The following is a 20,762-nucleotide window of genomic DNA, read 5'->3' on the forward strand; positions in this document are numbered from 1 at the left end:
GGACTCAGCAGTTTAATTTGGACCATAGAGTATGTAGTACAGTGAGTCAAGAATAACTCAGCCACTTCCAGCCAGGGCACAGAGGAACCAGGAGTATCATTAACACGGCCAAGAGGGCCAGGAAAAGGTTAGGAATTGCTTTGGTGCCCATTGACTGCAAGGCACTGGTTAGAGAGCCAGGAAGTAACAGGCTGACAGCTGACAATGTAATTCAGTGTCCCCAAGAGAATAAAGCAGGACAAAGCAAAGGGAGGGACAAGGGGAAGGACACAGACACAGCTTTCTAAGCATCTCTGCAGGTGAGGCTGTGGGATCCACAGAGCAGCCATTGACTCTGGAGAATGGAGGGCGCTACACGGAAAATTGCTTTGGAACAGTGTGAGGGCCATGTGGTGTGAATGAAAGGCTCTTGGGTCTGCAGAAATGAGACACTTCCTGTTTTGCTGTCCTCTGGAAGCCATCCAGCCTCCCTTGGTGATGGGAAGAGGAGGAGGCACTTCCCAGATCTCTTTTTGTAGTATTTCTGAGTGGAGTCTATAGATGTCTCAGCCCCAAATTGGCTTAGTGTTCAGTTGCTGCCATAACTCTGGTGTGGGAGAGACATTCTCACCCAGACCCCACTAGTCATATTCCTCATGGGATGTCTGATACGGACACAAAAAAAATCCTGTATACTTAGTTCTTAACCCCTAAAGCCCAGGCACTGTGGGAAAGTGAAATGTCTGGAGACTGGGACTGACTGAGACTTCTAGACTTACTAGAAATGGGAAGCTGGGTGGAGAATGCTGGGGTCCACACTCCACAATGAGGCTGATGGAAAGGCCTGCCTGAGAGTCCTCACTGGCTGCTCTGACTACATGGTCCTCTCTGACCTCCTCACCTCAGAGCTCGGCTCATTCACCCCATCTCCTACACACAATTCTGAGGAAGAATGGAATCTATACACAAGTTGGGAAGCAGGTCTGGGCCACGATTCCAATTCTCCAGGATGCCTGCTTGGTGCTGAAGTGGAATAGGTTCCTTCCCGGACAGTTATAAATCACTAATTCAAGATGATATGATACACTGATCTATCTGTACATGCCTAAAAACGAGACAGATTCTACATTTTCACGCTCTGACACAGGGATTTTTAAAAAGTAAAACTATATTAATAATTTGCCCTCACTGCTTAAATCTCTTCACATCTATTACCAAATCAGAATCACTACTACCAATGCCTAGACCTTGGCTTTGGCTTGTCTTCGCTCACCTAAGTGTCCCATTCCCATACTTTGATACAATGTTGGCCCCCATCTTTGTCCTCAACTCTTTCCAATGGCAGGTCCTCCCACTTGCCATTCTCCCTGATTAACTCATCTCTCCACTCTACAGGTCTGCATCTTGTTCATCCTGCAGGTTTTAATTAACATGGACTGTCCTCAGGTCATTGCATGGTGCTCATGAGCACAACTCTCATTTGCCTCTTTCATGCCACCATGTACCTTTCCTTGGCTGTAAGCGCTGTACAAAGAAGGGCCTGGAACTGTGTCCAGAACCCAAGAGTGCTCAGCAAAGAAAGAAAGGAAGAAAGAGAGAGAGAGAAAGAGAGAGAGAGAGAGAGAGAGAGAGAGAGAGAGAGAACATCTGATACTCTCCAGTAAGCTCTACTGTACATTTCATTTTTATTTTTTATATTGTGCCTTAAAAATGAGTAGAGAGAGGTAGCAGAGGGAGATGAAGGTTTGGCCAAGTCTCTCCACCCTGTGCCAAAGGAAAACAAGAACATCAAAGTCTCATAAAAAGGCTTAGGTGTTGCCTTTTTTTTTCTGTTGCTGTGACAAAGTACCCTGGCCAAAGCAACTTAAGGGAGAAAGATTCTATTTTGGCTCTCAGTTGAAGGTTATAGTCCATCATGGTGGGGAAGTCAAAGCAGCAGGAGTACCTGATCGTAGAACAGTCATAAGCTAAAGAATGATAAACAATTGTGCTCAGCTTCCTTTGTCCAGCTTAGGCAACCCAGAATCCCAGCTAGGGGATGGGACCACCCACAATAGGCAGGTCTTCCCACCTCAATACAATCACGATAACTGCATCTGCTACCCAGACACACCCAAAGGCCTATCTCCCAGGTGATTCTAGATTCTATGATGTCGTCGACACTAATCATCACAAGTAGAATAGGTCATAGGCTGGGATGACACCACTGACAGGTGTCTAGATCTCTTGGTAATATACTTATGGGTAGTAGTATATTTGCTGCAATTCAGTCCCTAGAGACAATCAGCCCAGACAGAAAAAAAAGAGGGCCATCTCCAAGGGTTCACCTTTGGGTTATCACCTCCTACCTGTTTCCTTCTAGGGGAGGCCCCAGCATTGCTACGGGAACATCTTCCCTTCTGGTGAACCCCCATGGTACTACACACAGTTAGCTGTCAGTATTGGAGTGAAGACACAGTCTCCCTCTGTTAAGAAACAAGGTTCTAAAGAAAAAGGAGTCATGCAGAGGTGGCCATCGGTGAGCACAATTCCCCTTCCAAGGCTGGGGCACATGTGGAAGAAGCCACAGTGGATTTTTGCCATATCTAAAGCCCCAGTGGAGTTGGGGAGGGAGAGGTGCCTAAAAACAATCTGTTAGTTTCTTTGCATAGGAACTTCTCAACCTCAGAAGTAAAGAGTCACTGAATGGCCAGGCCGGTGGGAGACGCTTGTTAAGATAAACCAGAGATGACAATACCCTCCCTTTGGTTTATTAAATGCAGATCCACCTAAGACCTACTTTCTGTTCCTAAAACAAGGGCAGCCTCCAAAAGGATGGGTTGGTTCTCTTTCTAGAGGTGAATCATCATTACCTCCGTTAGAATAGACAAGAAAACTGAAGCCTGTTCAGGACATGCCTTTCTCTCATTGGTTCACTGAGGCTGAAGCACAGTTTACTCTAGAGCAGTGGTTCTCGACCTGTGGGTCTCGACCACTTTGGGGGTTGCATTTCAGATAGCCTGCATATCAGATATTTACATAACGGTAGCGAAATTATAGTTATGAAGTAGCAACAAAATAATGGTATGGTGGTGGGTCACCACACCACGAGGAACTGTACTAAAGGGTCGCAGCGTTAGGAAGGTTGAGAACCACTACTCTAGAGTCTCTGTAGCCTTATTGCTGGGACCTGGTATGGCCACTTCTGGCTCCCATTCCTTTCCAGATAAGTAATAGCAATGAGCCAGGGGCCATGATGGTGGATGTAGACTGAGGGATACTTGGTCAATGTAGAGAAAGTGAAGGTGATTCCATAATTTCCTGTATTGCCTCTTTTCTTCAGAGTTCTGGAGATGTGATCCCTTTGCTGGGACCTGGGAATCACTGAAACATTAAGACTAGCTTTTTTTTTTAAGTAAATCTATAGTATTAGAATTAAAAAAAAACCCACAAATAAACAGACTTAACACCTCATTTGTAAGGACCACAGCTTCTTAACAAGAGTTGAGGATCATTGAACCAACAGAAAAGATCCCTTCTGTGATGGTTAGTGCTTGTCAACTTGACACAAACTGGTGTCACTTGGGAAAAGGAAGCCTCAATTGAAAAATTGTCTCCATTAAATTAGCCTGTGTGCATGTTGGGGGTACATTTTCTTGATAAGTGATTGATGTGGGAGGGCCCAGGAAGGTGGGACTGGGTTACACAGGAAAGCAGGCTGAGAAAGTTATGGAAGCGAGTCAGTAAGTTGTGTTTCTCTACCGTTTCTGATTCAGTTCCTGCCCCCACATTCTTGCCCTGGATTTCCTCACTAATAGACTCTGGAACAAACCCTTTCCTACTCAGGTTGGTTTAGGCCATGGTGTTTAATCACAGTAACAAATAATGTGCAAGGACACTATCTTTCCCAGGAGCTGCCCTTGGGCTCAGTGTAGGGAAGACCTGCTATGCTCATGTGAGAGAAATGTAAGTGATAGGTCTGCAGTTGGTAAGTGTGAAATCAGACAGAGAAGAAAATACTTCGGAAAGAAACACTAAAGTCTGCCATCAAGTACCACACAATGAGGCTGCCCTTGCAAGCAGATACCAAACCACAGTAGAGGCTACCACACCAGCAAGAAGACACTGAAGGATTTCCCTGCCACTTTAAAAAAAATTTCTAGTTCTCCTTGGTTAAAAACAAAACAAAACAAAACAAAACAAAACAAAACAGTAAAGAAGGAGAGACATCCTTCCCTTCATGACCACGAGGCTGGCTGCACTTCCAGTCCTAATCCTGTGTGGAGGAATGGGCATACCAAAGGCCTTTAGACTTGTGCGGAGTCCAGGTGCCCTCTCTACTGCACTGAAACTGCTGAGCCAGCAACGGCTCCCTCCCCACTCACGGCCCCATCCCCTTGCTTCCCTCTGAACTCTCTCTTTCCTTGACTTTTATGAGAACACATTCCTCAGTATCTCTCTCTATGGACTGCTTTCCCTTAGTCTCCTTTGTCAATTTCATTCCTGTACTTTCTCTAAACAATGACTCTTGCTCTTCTCAGCCTACACAAATGTTTTCTGACCCCACTAGAATCACTAGGGACGTGTTTAAAAATGTCTGAGCTGATCCGGTGAGATGGTTCAGTGGTAGGAGCCCCTGCCAGCAAGCCTGACAGTCTGGGTTCAAAATTACCACAGAGAAGATATTTAAGTGACCAATAAGAACATGGGAAGTTATTAACATGGCTAATCAGTTAGAGAAATGAAAACCACATCACTCCGTACCTTCAGGAAGGCATAATTAGAAAAACAAACAAACAAACAAAAAAAAACCAGAAAGTACAGATGTGTAGAAAATACAACTGCCACACACTACTGAAAATGTAAACTGATGTAGCCATGGAGGGACACAGCTAAGCACTGCTTCAAGAAAAGTAGAGAGAATTATTGTACAAACCAGCATTCTTGCCCTAGAAGAGACCCAGAAAAACCAAAGATACACAGCATCATAAAAATGCACACAACCCTTCATCGATGTTGTATACTAAAGAGCACCAAACTAGTAGTGTGCCAATGTCCATCAACTGATATGTGGAGAAAGTACTTGCAACTAAACCCCCGAATGATGCCTGACAATGAAAACCATGAGGTGTAAAAGCATGCTTTAGCAGAAATAAACTCTGAAAACATTAATCCGAGGGGGGAAAGGCAAGAATCCATATTGTATGATTTCATTTGCACAAAATAACCCGGACTGCTGCCACCGTCTCTCTCCTCCATCCTCCTCCCTCTTCTCTTTCTCTCTGTGCATCTATTACTAAAAGCACCACACATTTGTCTGTTTTCCGCCGCCTGCACCAGAAGGGCAGCATCTAGGACACAGAGCTGGGAAGGCTAGAGGACAGGTATGGTTTCTCTCAGAGCTGATAACAGTTTTCCAGTTAGTAATGGTTGTCCAGCTCTATGAATGTACAAAAATAAAGCCCAATGAAATGCAGGCTTTGAGTAAATAATCTGTATGGCATGTGAACTACACTCTAGTAAAGCAATTGCCCAGAGGTTATGACAGTTAAGAAGTGAAGCGAGCAATATCTGCAGGCAGTACATGATCCCGGAATAAACCACTCAGGTATGAATGGCTGACTGATGAATAAATGAACCCAGAATTAGAAGTTATTACAGCCTGAAACCTTACCCAATACCCTGGAGGCAATGCTCTCTGCTTGCCCTTTGGGGTCACCAAAAATGTTGGTCACATCTCTATGGGGCACTGATCCAATGAGGCTGCACTTTGTTTCAATGTCTAAGCCCCAGCTGCCCTACAGGCTCTTCAAGGACAGGCTGTAGGGGGGTGGGGCAAGGGAGTGTGTGTGTCTTAGTCATCATTTGCCTTGCACCTCTGACAGTGCAATATATGATTTATTTCAAGATGGTGTTCAGGAAGTCTCAAAATAGCCTGTATCCTGGCTGGACCACCTAAAATATGTTCATTCTTAAAGGAGTATGGCGTCTGTTAAGGGAACCCTGGAGCTAGGTCGCCTGAAGTTCTCCTACCGGCCTTGATTTGAAAGGTGGGTCTTCTGGAAATAGATGTGAAAGCCCTTCTTCTAGACTGGTAAGAAGTGCCACTCAGAATGCAAACCCCAGAAGATAACTGGTATTGACAAGCACTGCCTCTCTTAGGAGTGATGTAATGTCTAGGAAAGTGAGAAGCCACCGTCTTCCCTCTATTCTCTGCCCTCTTCTAAGCTTCTCTTCATATCCTGTTCTGCTGCAAACACTGTATTTGCCCATTTTGTCTCTCACTGGAAGATTAGTAGTGAAAAACAAGAGGATTTCTCTGTTGACAGCACCTGGTGTACTGCCCAGCCCCCAGCAGCTCCTCAGATACATCTTGGTCAATTAAAATGAATATCTCTCTCTCTCTCTCTCTCTCTCTCTCTCTCTCTCTCTCTCTCTCTCTCTCTCTCAGCATGAACTGAAAACTCCTTTCTCTACCAAGGCCAAAGCTTAAAACCTGGACTTCTTCGCTTGTTTACAAACCAAGTAACTTCATGCTTGTTGGCATACCAGGATCTTCAACCATCTGGAGTTCTTGGTGCTCACAGAAAAGGAGCCTTCTAAAAGCAGTTGTACCTTCTGCTTGTTCTGCAAAGAGGGAGCTCTCACGCCCAGGGAGAGAGCCCAAGCCGAATGGGAGGACTGGGGCTGGAAAGGCCTATTATTCTGGGACCAGATCACTGTCCCTCTCCACTGAGCAGACTCCTTCTCTCAGAGACTATGGAGGGAACTGTCTCCACTCCACTTCCATTGCTGATTTGTCTAAAGTAAGGCTGGTGACATCTAAAGTATAATTTCCTGAAGATTTTTAAAAATATAAGTGAGGCTTTAAGTTGACTCAAAAGCATTTCTCTTTGACAGAGGGGAAACCTAGGACCCCAGAAATAAAAATAACTTTGGAGCGAGAAACAGGATATTCAATAAAAATCATGGCCTTTTTGTCACCTTAAAATGACTAATGTACTGGGAAATGAGTTGCCTGTGATTGTGCATAGAAGCCTTCTAATTTGAAAAAGGCCCTGATCATCTGTGGGCAAGGCAAGAATGCTGATCATTTCTTCCCTCATTCCAACCATCCTACTCCCATTGAAAATCCCTTACACATGAGAAATGTTTTGAACCGAGGGAGGTTTCATCTCTGCCTACAGACCTGAACACAGACAAAATCATCCAGACTGAGGCTGTCCCTGAGGCAAATACTGAGATGGAAGCACTTTCAGGGCTATGACCTCCTCTAGGAACAACATTTGAAGCCACTAGTCCTTCTTTCTGTTACTGCATGTCAGCCAGACCATCGCCCTGTCTTACCATGTGCTTTGGCAAAAACAGGGATGTGCTCCATCTAGTCTCAAGAGTCTGGCTTCATTTAATGTTCAGGATGGAACGGGGGCAGGATCTACAGAAGTGGACAATCTCTTTTGTCAGCTGCAAAAACGGATTAGCAGAAGTTTGATGCTCTGCTCAGGGACCACAGGGCTCATTAATGTGGAGCTTAGATCTTCTCGTGGTTGAAGCTGTCTGTATCATGGTACCACCCGGCACCAAAGAAGTGAACCATATAGAAGAGATGCTACACCAGATTTAGGGAAAAGTACAAGACAGACACATGCGACTACGTGCTGGACACTACTTTAAACTCAAGATTATGACAATTTATCCAGAAGACATCTATTACTAACAGTCCTTTTTGGGGTCCTGAATTAGATAGAGGCTTCCCCATCATGACTACCTTCTTAAAGTCTGTCATGTACCAAAGTAGATATAACATAGGGACATGTTTAAAATGAGAATGAATCTTGGAACCAAAACATTTATGGCTTAATGATGCTGCATCACCTTCTCCTCTACCTCTCCATCCAGGAGACCCCAAACTAGCACTTTAGCTCCGTCCTACCGTGCCATCCTCTTTACCAAATTATGGTGTGGCAAGATGGCCCTGGCCAGATGCTGATGTGAGCTGATGAGCCATGAGCTGGTGTCAGCACCACATTGCTGGACTCCCCAGACTCCAGAAGCACACACACATAACTTTCTTACTCTTTATAAACTGTCCCATCGTGAGTATTGTGTTATAGTGTAACAGCCCTGTGAGGACACTTGTCCTCCCCCCCCCCTTTGCTAATCAGATAATTGAATCAAGGAACCCCTAGAAGTAGACTTTTCTCAAGAATCTCATGCTGTGAGAAGGAAAACACTGAAGCTTGGTGTCAGCCAGAAGAGGAACTTGTCTCCCAGGAAGAGATTCCCCACAGTTCCAAGTTCTCAGAGCACTTTAGAAGAAAGGACCGGAGGTACATCGAGGAAGATCAATGGTGGGGAAGAGCATAGCCACCCTGGGTCTGCTTGGTTGTATAGACTTCTTGCCATCCACCTACACATAAGCCAAGACTCTGAAGATAGACTCTGGACCCTCTTTATTCACAACTTTACCAATGTGACCAAACTGAATACGTCCACTTGCTGAGTTTCCCACTATTGCTTTGTCTTCTTAGTTGGCCAATTGAGGACAGGCTACAGCTAGGTAGAGACACTTGCTGGTACCCAGGCTCTGACTGGAACACCTCCGGTAACAACATTATTTGGTGGCATTTGAATTTAGCCACCAAAGATGGTAAATATGCCTTCCATTCCACCTTACCCAGTTAGCCTTTGTGTTCCAAGAAAGCAGGGATTGGAACAAACAAAGGTGAATTCTCGCTGACAAAAATTTTCATGCCGTCTTAGGAGAGTCCCTGGGCCTTGTGTCTTTTATTCAATGGTTCTGATTTTGTGATTACAATTCAAAAGTTGCAACTAATACCCTAAAGCAAGTCTTTGTGGCACTGTGCCCAAGGCCAGCTAGTATGAGATTTTTATCAGTGTGGAAAGGCCTAATCCAAGGAGGCCACAGGTGCTGTCTCTGCTCTTCTGGGACTGAATGCTCCTAATGCAAATGTGAATTGAGACGTCGGCTGGCAGAGCCTGCCCGGCTTAGGTTTACTTTCGCCACATCAGCTGACTGCTTTCTCCAGGCTCTCTCTTGACAGAGGCAGGGAATCCCCGCTGTGTCAAAGAATTGATACATTCAGAAGAGAAAAGGCTTTAAAAGTGCTAATATAAGGGGGCCCGTTACAACTGAATAATTGATGCCAGCAGCTGCTAAATCAGAGGCCTGTGGTTGGAAAGGCAGGCCCTTCTTACTCCCCTAAGGCTCTCCTTCCTTGAGACACAGGCTCTGGTCTGCCTCCATTTCCATGGTTTTGCTCCCTCCACTGCTTTGTTTTGAATACGCGGGAGTCATTGGTGCCAATGCAAAAGCATCTCCAACCTCCCCCCCCCCCAGCATGGGTTTTTTACTCCGGTAGCCTCTTTGAAGTTGGACACAGCTCCTCATTTGGTGGATGGCATCACAGGACAGTGGCCTGTCCAGTTTCCTTCCTCTTACAATGCCAATGAGTGAGAATAGTACAGAACAGAGATTCAGCCAATGTGCTGCAGATACACAGCAGGAGGAAGAAATACTGAGACAACATGCACTGTCCCGCTAATGTAAAACAGGCCATGATTGGCGCTACCAGGGTCAGCCTGAAGAAGTGAGAGTCTTAAAGAGTATGTTCTTCGCCAGACAGTGGTGGTGCATGTCTTTAATCCCAGCACTTGGGAGGCAGAGGCAGGAGGATTTCTGAGTTCCAGGCCAGCCTTGTCTACAGAGTGAGTTCCAGGACAGCCAGAACTACACAGAGAAACCCTGTCTTGAAAAAGAAAAAAGAAAAAAAAAAGAGCATGTGCTTCAAAACTCAGACAGGCTTGGGCTGACCTGAGATTTGCATGTACTAGCTATTCAATTTTGTGACTCATGTCTTTGACCTATGCAGTGGTCACTATGTTGGATGACAGTGTTCTTCTTGGACATCTTCAATTCCACCTGCTTAGCTTGGCGCGCGGATGAAAAAGCCCCAATTACTTTTAAGGGACCTCAAACAAGAGCTCTTTCTATAGGGGCATTATAACAGCAGGATTAGCTAATCTTGGGGAGCCAGGGAAGATTTCTCAGAGAAAGTCAAGTTGGGAATGGGGTGTGGGGGTGGGATATTGCAGGAAAGAAAGACAAGCCATGAAGGTTGTAATAGGGGTTCCCAGACAATGGGCACAGCTAAGAGCAAAAGAAAGGGTATTCTACCACACTAAGGACTGCAGTGAGAGACTACAGTCTGCAGATATGTCAAGGAGTATCAGCAAAGATTACAATACCCTCATTTCCTGATGAGCTGTCTGAGGCAGTCTTGGAGTGTGGAAGGTGAGTCCTCTGAAGTCTTTTATTCTCCAGACCCAGAACAGTGTGAAACCACAGTGAGATTTCTGAACATATGCTGAAGTTTTGATCATATTTGCCAAATTTCAGCCAACCCTAGCTTAAATGTGATCCCAATTTCTCTTCATCCGTCCGTGAGATTCCAAACTCCATTTCCTTCCAACCCACTTCTTAGACTAAATAAATAAAAGCTAAAAATACAGCAAAGGTCATGTATCGTCAATGAGATGGAAAAGCAGGAATGACTCACAGGAGGGAATCTGCTCCCCAGGAAAGTCTTGCTGCATGTCCTTTGCTCTGAAAGGTTAGGCAAGAAGCCAGCACCATGCTCTTCAGATACCCAGTGTAGTTCTCAGGCCTGCTACCAGGACTCGAAGCCTGCCAGGCCCAGATACAAAGGGCTGGCACCTTGTGCAGCCGGTGATAGAGGCAAGCCCAGAGGCAGGTGCCAACAAGGATGCTAAAGGGTGTAGCAAAGAAACGGGGCGACTATTGTCCAGCATGTCCATAGTGTTTATTTTCCTTTTTGTTTCTTTTGGCCATGGCCTCAATACTGTTGTTTCTGCTGCCAAGGCAACACCATAACTCAGTTAATCATCCCAATGGCTTAATGAATGACCTAGCAATTATATTCTGTATACTTGTTTAATTAAATTGGGATGTGATAAATCTAATTATGATGTATGTGTATGATCTCTCCTGACAACCTATAATCCACTTAAAGTGGAACATCTTTTTATATGACATTATTTCTCAATTCTGAGTCCTTGAAAAAAAATTAAATTATGCCTTCTATCCACATATCTGATTCAGCCTTGACAAGCGAGGGCCTAGAGTGTGTGTTCTTCGCATTGAATGATGCTATAAAAAAAAAAAAAAAAAAAAAAAAAAAAAAAAAAAAACCACAACAACAGCAACAAAACCTGTGTGCTCACATTAACATCTGGTAGTGCTTGCCCAAGGCGGAGCATCTGGCCTGCCAACAACCTCCTCCACCTCCTCAATTCCCCTTCCCTACCGAGAAGTGTCTGCACCCTTGGCCTTCGAGAGCCGTCCACCTATAAAATATCCCTACTGCCCATGCATTCATATCGAACCCTGCTATCAGTAAAAGTCTGAAGCCTTGGCAGGCAGTAGATACAGCTAAGTTACACTGTTGCCTGGTGATGTGTGCTTTTAATCCCAGTACTCAAGAGTTCCAGGCTAGCCTTCTTCACAGAGACTCTATCTCAAAACAAAACAAAATAAAACAAACAAACAACAACAAAATCACATCAAAACAACAACAACAACAACAACAACCTGTTAAGTGTCCCAAGAGACAATTGGGAAAAGCCCAATCATTCACCTGTTGCGGGCTTCGGCGAGCTGTGGTGACTCGAGCAGAGCACGAGGATCTTGCTATTTCACTTTCTGTGCCCCATGACCTTCAAGAACTACAATGTCTACCCTCCAAGTTCAAGCCCTGAAACCCTCACAATGCTGAGACCACGCCTTGTGTGGGTCTCCTAGGCCGGCTCCAGGGCCTCAGGGCACCCACCTGCTTAATGACACTCCCCTTTCTGTGACACTTGAGTGTGTGACAGCCACAGTTGGTTTTGTTTTGTTTTTTAATTTTGTTTTTGTTATTGTTGCTGTTTTTTTTTTGTTCTGTTTTGAGACAGAGTCTCTGTGTCTTCAGCTTAGATGATTTCTCTGAAGAAGAAACAGCCAGAAGGTGCTCACAGAGCTGCATCCCAGGTGTTCACCATCCGCCACTGTGTTTCTTTTTAAATGAAACATAGGCGTTCTTAGTGGAATCTGATTCTGATGGCATAGGCTGAAGGGAAGCCCAGGCTTGGCAGAAGCTCAGAGATCATCCATTCCGACTCTTTCACAAAATAATCATGGCAGGTATAAGCAAAGTGGGGGCAGAGAAAAGCTCCCTAAGACATGATGGTTTTGCTTTGTTTTGGTTTTTATAGGAATCTGTATTTCGGTGAAATAAAAGATAAGCTAAAGAGAAGAGTGGTTTTAAGGGTAGTTTATAGACTCCAGCTTGTGCAGTGGCAACATTGACAGCAACTGGAAAGAGGAGAGAGCAAGGTATGTTCACATCCCTGAGGGGAGGGGGAGGGGAGGATGGGGGGGGGCAGTGGAAACATTCACAAAGCTTGCAAGGCTGAATTCAGAGAAATCATCTTTAATAATGAGTCAGATCTAAGTGCCTGGATCAAACAGCTTTTGGAGCGGGAAATGACATCCACTGTTTCTGTGGATTCCCCCAATGTCTGGGTAGCATTGGGGGAATCTTACATCGTCTTATGAGCAGGACTGAGCCTCTGGGTGTATAAGTCTCAAAGCTGCTGTGGAGTATGGCACCAAACCTTCAACAGCCACAGAGCTGCTTCAGGAGCAGACCAAAGGCTCACTGTGATTGCACTTCTTGCCAGTCCGTATGTAAAAGTAGACAGTCTTGTGCCTGGGACAGCACATAAAGAGGCTAGAAGCCAGGTTTGCTAACCCAAGTTCAATGTCCAGGAGGACCCACATGATAGAAGGAAAAGTGAGTCTCTTCTAACCCCAACACACAGGGGAGGGTGCATGAGCACACACGCGCGTGCGCGCGCGCACACACACACACACAGCACACACACCTGAACACAAGTGCACATCTACACACATACAAACCCACATTAAATAAATTAACAAATGTGATTTAAAATAAATAAGCAAAAACCCCACTTCTAGTCATAAACCCTCTGAGCTTCTGAAGCAGGACGTGACCTGAACAAGGTTACCATCCTTGGGCTCTAACTGAGCATGGAACTTTGTCCAGTTGTTCATGTACTACACACAGAAACCCAACGAGTCCACCCAACGACTGTGATGCAGACAGAAATAACGCCCTCTATGAGACAGGTACCTTCAGAATGAATCTCAAATAGGACCTTAGATTCAATTTACATTTTTTTGGCTTGTACTCCTTAGAGGGAAGGAAAAACAAACAAACAACATTTTTTAGCTGAGGAGAAAGAAAGGATACAAGGAAGTTCTCTGTCTCCTTTTGGTTGGTTAGTTATAATTGTTTCTGCTTTGTTTGTTGTGTAGTGGTTTCTGTTTGTGTTTTGTTTTGTTTTTATTGTCCTTTTTAAGACAGAATCACTGTATAGCCGTGATTGACTTGGAGCTTCCTAGGTAGACCAGGCTGGCCTTGAACTCACAAATATCCACTTGCCTTGCCTTCCAAGTGCTGGGATTAAAGTGTTGCCACTTCCCATCTCTTTAAAAGCTCCTTAGGGTGAGGTAGACCCTTACTGGTTGAGGAATATGTTTGTAGAAACGTAATTCAGTGTAAGTAGCCAATAGCACAGATGTGACATAGCTGATCTTTAGTGACACTTTGTGATATCACCCAAGAGATATGCCCTGGGCTTGTCTTTGAGGCTGTTTGCAAAGAGCCTAGTTGTGAGGGTGCCCATCTGCAACTCAGGCAACAACACTCCAGGGGCTGGAGGCCAGGACTCAATACAGAGGCAGAAGAAGGAAGTGAACTGAGTCCATCTCCTCCCTAACCTTGAACACAGTGTGACCAGATGTTTCGTGCCCCTTCCACTCTGCTTCCTGCCACAATGGACCATTCTCCTTTTTTAATGGTAGGCTCAAGTAAGCCCTGCTTCTCTTAAGTCTATGTGGGGCATTTTGTCATAGCAATGAAAAGAATAAATACAACAAAAGGAATGATCATGTTCAACCCCAGGGCCCGAGCACGCCAGGGAATCTTGCAGAAAAAAGAGCCCATCTCAAACTTGACAACTTGACTTGAGTTGAAGTCGGGAAGTTTCTCTCCTCCCCCAGACACCTACACCCCAAACCTATAGCGAGGACCCCCAACTAAATGCATTTGTGAATAAAATAATGGGAACCACGAGAAGTAGGCAACAGCCTGCTGGGTGTAAGCCAGGCACTCCAGCCACCTCCAAAGATGGCTCCTTCAGGGAATCATTTCCTCTAACATTCTTCTGAAATATCCTGTCTTCCAGAAAGTCCTCTGATCCTCTGACTGAAGAATTGAGCCAGACAAGTCAGCATGACCCTTGCTGGCAATCTTTCCGCGTGTTTGGTAAGAGCATCTGAAATCTATGTGCTTAGCAAATTTTCAGTATCCAATACCCAATTACTAACTTTAGCCCTGTGCTGACTGCTAGAGCTTTAGACCTAGCGATCGTGCTCACCCCCAAGTTTGTATCCTTTGATATATTATCTCTTCATCTCCATCCTTCCCCATCCAGATACCCACTGTTCTACTCCTCACTGCTGTGTTCTCAGTGTGTGTGTGTGTGTGTGTGTGTGTGTGTGTGTGTGTGTGTTGCTAGTGATCAGACCTAGGGCTTTGTGTGTACTAAGCAAGCACTCCATCACATACACAGCCCTATATTCAACAGTTTTGGAATTCCACATAAGAAGTGTACCCCAATGTACCCCCATATGTATCCAGCTTCAAAACAACCATTTTCCAGCTTCCTCTCTTGAAACCAGGAAGACAAATGCAGGAGGATGGCAATTTTTAAAAGAAGAGGGGGGCTAGCTCAGCCAGCAGGTGGGATGTTTTGCCTTTGACCTTATTTTTTTTGTCTACTGACTAGAAAAAGAAAGAATGAATGTGTATGTGTGCATGCACGCGCACACACATACACATGCTTGCTCTGCCTTTTGACTTACAGTTGACTTTATTTAATTCCATTTTCAATATTCAAGCAGAAAGCTCTTTGATTAAAGGTGTGTCCTAAGACTGTGCCACATGACGATTAAAAAACATGTTTTTCCAGTAAATAACACAATCAATCCTACAACATCTAGGGAAGAAGAACTCTTCCCCAGAGACGAGCACCTGAAATGGTTATCCAGTCTCAAATGGTCCGCCCTAAAATGCATGTACATATGAGCAATACCAATAAATAAATAAATAAATTCCTTTAGCAAAACCCAGTTTGCTTGTCCTTATCTGTTTGCTAAACCCAAAGCTGCTTTACCCCATAATGTGGATGTATGTTAGCTCATCTTTGACCCCAGCACTCCAGCTGTTGACACAGGCCTCGTGCCCCTAATGAAAGAGATGTTGTCTCATTTGTCTAGCAAAAGGAGGGTGACAATGACATTAGCTTTTCTAGTTTTTTGTCTACTCTTGAGTTTTTCATTATTGTGTCTCTCTGGAATGTCAAAGGTGGCTGGGAGGGTGTTCTATTTGTCAAGCTTAGGATAAGACTTGTAGGTCTAGGATATCCAGTCCTATCATAGAAAGACTCTACTTTCACATAATCTTGCCTTTTAAGAACTGTCAAGCCTCTAATGAGAACGCTCTTTAGAGAACTCTCTGGAAAGGGGAGACTGAGAGGAGCCGGAACCCTCCTCTACCTTCTGCAGAGCACAGACTGAGAGGCATCGTAACCAGTGAAGCCAGGAGAGGGATGGATTTCACCAAGACCAAGGTTTCCTCATTTGCTTTGTTAGAAAAATGTTTGCAGGTGGGCGGAGCAAGCAACCGGTTAATAGGAAGTAAACATAGGATTATAAAACAAAAATATAAAGAGTAACAGGGAGTCAGGAAGATTGACAGAAAGACACACAGGAAGTAGAAGGGAGGGACATTCACTTTGAAGGAGGTATTTTTGAGAAGGGGTGAGAGAGAGGCATTCCGGGTTGAAGGTTATCTGAAGAGGAAGGTCAGCTGGGTGCTTCCTCTGCCTCTCTGAGCTAGCAAGCAGGCTTTCACTCAGCATCTGGTTCCTAAGTCTTCATAACACTGTCCTCCTAAGAAAGGTATTTTCTCTGAATGACAAAAACTGTTGAGTGTAGTTGGTCTTTGCTACTTCTAGGTTCTTTTTCCCACCCTTTATCCCCCTGGCTTTACCCCATATCACTAGAGGAGAGGAAGAAGGGGTGGGGGGAGACAGAGAGAGAGAGAGAGAATTCCTGAATCTTTTTTTCCCTTTTGTTTCTTCTTTGAGCAAAACTACTAAAAAAAAAAAAAAAAAAAAAAAAAAAAAAAAAAAAAAAAAACCAACCAACAACCACCCACCACACCTACAGGGGCCCTAGCATTTATGTACCCCAGAAAAGTTTCCAGAATTCCAAACATCACACAATCGCAGAAACTGTCTGCAGCTGGCAAAACCACACCTCTGCTAGAGCAAGAGGCAAACCATAATCAGCTGCTGTAGACAGTCCGATATCCCCACATGTGGGATTAAAACAAAGTACATTCTTATAATATTTCTATTATTTTAAAGAAACCAAAATTGCAGAAGTCTTTCTACAGTTGAGAACAAATTACATCTTAGCCAAATTTTATAGTGTTTACAAAATTCTATGGAGATGTAAAAGGTATCCAGAAGATGCAAGACTATCATTCAGAAAAGCAAAAAACTCCTCCAGTGGTGGTGGTGAACACTTTTAATCCCAGCACTCGTGAGGCAGAGAAAGGAGGATCCCTGAGTTCAAGGCCAACCTGGTCTACAGCATGCAATCCGGGACAGCCAGGGCTACACAGAGAAACCCTGTCTCAAAAAAGCCATGTCAACAAATCATGAGACAGAATTGCTGACATGTGACATGAGCCACTAGAATAAATCCTCTGATGGGGCTGGCCTTGACCACCTCTTGCATCAAGCAGGGGATTGGTGTGAAATGTGTCACTAGACCTGTGTCTTCGGCGGTGATTGTGGGCTCACTGGAAATCTTCTATGTCTGCACCACACCTTCATTTAGCAGTCCCTATATAATCTACAGAGACATTGCCCACGTTGATAAGGTGCGAATGCTGAATTTAATCTTTTTAAAGCCACGCTGTGAAAATAGGTCAGGGGCTAGAAAGATGGCTTAGCAATTAAGAGCACTGACTACTCTTTCAAAGGTCCTGAGTTCAATTCCCAGCAACCATATATATGGTGGCTCACAACCATCTGTAATGGGATCCTATGTCTTCTTCTGGTGTGTCTGAAGAGAGCAACAGTGTACTCATATAAATAAAATAAATATATTTTTTAAAAAGAAAATAGGTCAAAAGCTGGGTAAAAACTACTTTGTGGTGGCAAGTTATCTTCAAAAAATAATGTTAAGTTAGGGGTAGCTAAGACCATTCCAAAATATAATAGAATATGAAGTGGGCTCTGCCCTCATCTGCTCTGAAGGAGTCTGCAAGCACTTCTTCACTTTAGAGAAATAGGAAGTATAATGAAGACACAAGGCTGAGGGCAGAATTCACTCGAAGAGAAAGAAGAGCACGATGAATCAGGGCACCTCAAGGGTATCAAAGAAGAGGCCTTCTATCATGCCGCATTGAGAGGCACTCTGGTCCTTTACCACGTTGAAATCACCTACAATCACTCCATTTAACAGGTCAGTTGTCAGGTAAAGATGGCTGACCAAGAAGCCTGATCTGCAAAGCACAACACAGCCAGATGTTCACCCTTCTGCCTGCTCCTGGTTACCTCCATCCCAGCTGGGTGATGCTGCCACTCACAGTTCAACTTGTCAGAGACAGAACCTCCCTCCTGATGCTGCTTCTCCTGCTGGGCTTCCCATGTTTTTCACGGGCATCACCTCCACCCCAGTGTATGTCCTGTGCCTTATTTGCAGGTATGACTCTGTACATTAGAGATCAAAAAGACTCCAGCAGGAGACCCTTAGGTAAACACTGCTTGGCAGAGTAACAGGATACATAATTACTAACAAAGGGAGCAGCCTCCCCTAGACAACAAGTCCAAAACCACTCTTCACAGAAACAGAAAAAAATCTTAAAATTCCTGTGGAACCAAGAGGCGTCTGGGACAACTGGAGCAATTCTGACTGAGCAAAAAGAATGATGCTGGGAGCTGGCCGGGGAGTGTTGGCACACGCCTTTGATCCCAACACTTGGGAGGCAGAGGCAGGCAGATCTCTGAGTTCGAGGCCAGCCTGGTCTACAGAGTGAGTTCCAGGACAGCCAGGGCTACACAGAGAAACCCTGCTTTAGAAGAAAAGAAATGATGCTGGAGGTGGCACCATACTTGATTTTAGAGCTCATATATATATATTTCAGTAATGGCACAAAAGCAGCCATGTAAATCAGTGGAGTAGAAGTTCCAGATATAAATCCTCACAGCTACAGCCACCTAATTTTGATAAAGATGCCAAAAATATACATTGGAGAAAGGACAGGTTTTTCAGCAAACAGATCCATATCTCTCACTCCACACAAAAGCAAAGACCTTCCTGCAAGACCCAAAACCCTGGATCTGCCAGACAGGAAAACACTTTAAGATGTAGGCATAGGCAAGGGCTTTCTGAACAGGCCTCCTAGTCGTTCAGGAAATAACGCTGACAATTGACAGATGGGATCCCGTGAGACACAAAAGCTTTGGCTCTGCAGAACAAACAGCTAACTGAGTGAAGAGACAGCGTATGGGATGAAAGAAAGCCTTTGCTATAGGCACATGTTACAGGAGGCTAATGTCTGGAATATAGACAAAAAACTAAGAAGGCGAAACAAGAGCTCAACAATAAGAGCTAGCACAGTAGGTCTCCAAAGATGGAACACAACCAGCCCATAAACACAGGAAGAGAACATTCAACCGCACTGGCCTTTGGAGAAAACGCAGACTACGTTTAGAGCCCATCTCACTCCATTCAGAATGGCAGTCATGAGGAAAACAACAAACGCTGGTGAGGATGCGAAGGAAAGGGAGCCGTTATACACCGGGATTCTGAATTTGTCCAGCCTCTGTGGAAATCAGCATGGAACCTCCACCAAAACCTAAACTTAGATCTTACATATGACCAGGGGACACCACACCTTGGGTTTCACCAAAGGACTCCACTCCAAGTCAGCACATCAGAGACACTTGCACTTCATGTCTACTGTAGCACAGAGCACAACAGCTAAGTTAGGGAACCAACCTAGGTACCCATCAGCAGAGGTATGGGCAAGGAAAATGTGTTGCGTCTGCAGGCATGCATGCAGGTCTGTGAAGATCAAGGTCAAGGTCAAGGTCCAGTGTCCTCCTCTCTTGTTCTCCCCCTTATTTTTTTGAGACAGCTTCTTTCACTGAACCTAAAATGCACTGATTGGCTAGGACGGCTGACCAACCAGCCTGAGGAATTCACCTGTTTTCAACACACACACACACACACACCATGGGATGATATATGTGTGCTACCACACCCAGCTTTTTGCACAAATTCCAGTGGTCAGAACTCAGGCCCTCACGTTTGACTGACTGAGCCACCTTCTGACCTCCCTCCAATTAAGTTTGAATTATACAGTTAATCATTTTAATAGCTCAAACAAACTCCTTTCTAATGTTGCTGTGACCATTTTATGTTAACTTGACACAAGCTAAAGTCATCTGAAAAGTATGCCTCCATAAGGTCCAGCTGTAGGGCATTTTCCTAACTAGTTATAGATGTGGGAGGCCCCAGCCCACTGTGAATGGTGCTCTCTCTGTGATGGTGGCTCTGGGTGCTATAAGAAAGCAGGCTGAGCAAGCCAGGGGAAGCAAGTCGGTAAAGCAGCGACCCTCCATGGCCTCTGCCTCAGCTCCTGCCTCCAGGACCCTGTCCTGTTTAAGTTCCTGCCCTGACTTCCTCCGATGACAGACTACAGTGTAGAAGTGTAAACCAAATAAAGTATTCCCTCTGCAACTTGCTTTTGGTCATGGTGTTTCATCACAGCAATAGTAACCCTGACTGAGACAGTTGCAGAGGAGAAAGATATTTCTAATGTTATCTTTATAGCGCATGATCTTCAAGGTTTTTGCTTTATGCCCTGTCTTCCCCTTAGCTTGAGGGAATCTCCAACCTCAGAGTAGGTGTGTGCCCTGTAATTTAGTTGTCAAAGCTCCAACTGCACTTCCCAGTGAAAATGCCAGTCCCAGTAGTGACAGGACATGAGACTTAGCATACTGTCTTAGTCACTGTTCTATTTCTGCGAAGAGATACCGTGACCCAGGCAACTCAGGGTTAGTCCCGTTATCACCATGGTGGGGGCATAGTGGGAGCATAGCAGCGCGCATGCCATGGAGTAATAGCTACATCCTGATTCAGAGACAGAGAGAAAGAGCGAAAGAGACTGGGCCTGGGAAGGGCCTAGCAAGGCCACACCTATTCTAAAAAAGCCATGCCTATATGAGCCTCTAGGGACCATTCATATTCAAACAAACTACCACATACACAGCAGCCTAGCCTCTGAATGCCCAAGTGTGCCTGAGCGCCGGTAAAATCTAGTGTGGGCATACTTGATCTTGCTGAAAGTGCGCTGATCCCTGAGAGGTTGGGAGTAGGAGGTTGAGTGGGAAAGGATGTGGTTCAGAAACTGTGTGGGTTCCAGAGAGGGGAGAGAAGGAAGAACACGAGACCCAACTCGGGCCACAGCTTCTAGGAATCCCTTAGGAGTTATTCCTCCCGTCACTATTAGCTCCTGACCTACATCTAGACTCGCGTTCTTACTGTGACTCAG

The 20,762-nt window shown here is 44.9% G+C and overlaps 1 protein-coding gene across 2 annotated transcripts in view; it reads right to left on the reverse strand.

The window, feature by feature from the left end:
* The window catches only part of Shc4 (SHC (Src homology 2 domain containing) family, member 4), a 96,710-nt gene that overhangs the window by 68,589 nt on the left and 7,359 nt on the right, over positions 1–20,762 (reverse strand). The window lies entirely within an intron of this gene.

Source organism: Mus musculus, chromosome 2, assembly GCF_000001635.26.
Source record: "Mus musculus strain C57BL/6J chromosome 2, GRCm38.p6 C57BL/6J".
NCBI classification, from domain to species: Eukaryota; Metazoa; Chordata; class Mammalia; order Rodentia; family Muridae; genus Mus; species Mus musculus.